General features: G+C 42.4%; 1 long non-coding RNA gene across 5 annotated transcripts; it reads right to left on the reverse strand.

Annotated features, from left to right (window-relative positions):
• Positions 1 to 224: 224 nt before the first annotated feature.
• On the reverse strand, positions 225 to 1,035 carry LOC124281227. Of its 5 annotated transcripts, none has more exons than XR_006899883.1 (5): positions 979 to 1,035; positions 804 to 878; positions 629 to 728; positions 479 to 578; positions 225 to 306 (listed from the first exon to the last, which is right to left on the reverse strand). It is a non-coding gene; the product is annotated as an uncharacterized LOC124281227 (long non-coding RNA). The 5 variants fall into 5 exon arrangements; XR_006899878.1 differs by having other exon boundaries at positions 629 to 703; positions 779 to 878; XR_006899879.1 differs by having other exon boundaries at positions 779 to 878.
• Positions 1,036 to 1,390: the final 355 nt, after the last annotated feature.

Raw genomic sequence — 1,390 nt, forward strand, 5'->3', positions numbered from 1 at the left:
TGATATTGTCTGTGTGAACTCAACAGAACAGTAATGATTCGTCAAAGTTTAGCACATCACAATTCTCTTTGCTGAAAAATTAACTTGCTTCTTGAGTTGGGGTACCTGTATAATCTGATGGTAAAGACACCTATATGGTCTGATGATGAAGACACGTGTATGGTGCGATGGTGATGACACCATATATGGTCTGATGGTTAAGACACCTGTATAATCTAATAGCAAAGACACCTATATGGTCTGATGGTGAAGACACCTGTATGGTCCAATGGTGATGACACCTATATGGTCTGATGGTGAAGACACCTGTATAATCTAATAGCAAAGACACCTATATGGTCTGATGGTGAAGACACCTGTATGGTCCAATGGTGGCGACACCTGTATGGTCTGATGGTCTGATGGTGAAGACACCTGTATGGTCCAATGGTGGAAGACACCTGTATGGTCGATGGTGAAGACACAATGGTGACGACACCTGTATGGTCTGATGGTGAAGACACCTGTATGGTCCAATGGTGACGACACCTGTATGGTCTGATGGTGAAGACACCTGTATGGTCCAATGGTGAAGACACCTGTATAATCTAATAGCAAAGACACCTATATGGTCTGATGGTGAAGACACCTGTATGGTCCAATGGTGACAACACCTGTATGGTCTGATGGTGACGACACCTATATGGTCTGATGGTGAAGACACCTGTATGGTCTGATGGTGAAGACACCTGTATAATCTAATAGCAAAGACACCTATATGGTCTGATGGTGAAGACACCTGTATGGTCCGATGGTGAAGACACCTGTATGGTCCAATGGTGACGACACCTGTATGGTCTGATGGTGAAGACACCTGTATGGTCCAATGGGGATGACACCTATATGGTCTGATGGTGAAGACACCTGTATGGTCCAATGGGGATGACACCTATATGGTCCGATTGTGACGACACCTGTATGGTCTGATGGTGAAGACACCTATATGGTCCAATGGTGCTGACTACTGACTAGTATACTAGAAGGGCTATCAAATCAAAGTATTTACAATCAAATGTAAACCTCATGGCACCTCCCCTCATCTTAGGTAGGGTTTTATGACTCTTGTTTTGTTATAGTGTTTTGATTTGTTTTGTTTATGACCTTTAATATTTATTTGTATGTTATATGCTGATGAACCATTCCATAGATTCTGAAGTGCCAAGGACAGAACACAGAGATTTTCTACTGATAGCTCAGAAGTTTCAGTTGTTGCTTTTAAACATTTTTGGTTTCAGTTGAGCAATAAAATGCACCATGCTTCTTCAGGGTACACGACACTGGCTCAGTGAGGCCCCAACTCATGAGAGTTCTTTGATGGACTCATAAAATCATTGCTATTTGGGTAACCACA

Source organism: Haliotis rubra, unplaced genomic scaffold (assembly GCF_003918875.1).
Source record: "Haliotis rubra isolate DU_JTF1 unplaced genomic scaffold, ASM391887v1 Scf108, whole genome shotgun sequence".
Taxonomy (NCBI): Eukaryota; Metazoa; Mollusca; class Gastropoda; order Lepetellida; family Haliotidae; genus Haliotis; species Haliotis rubra.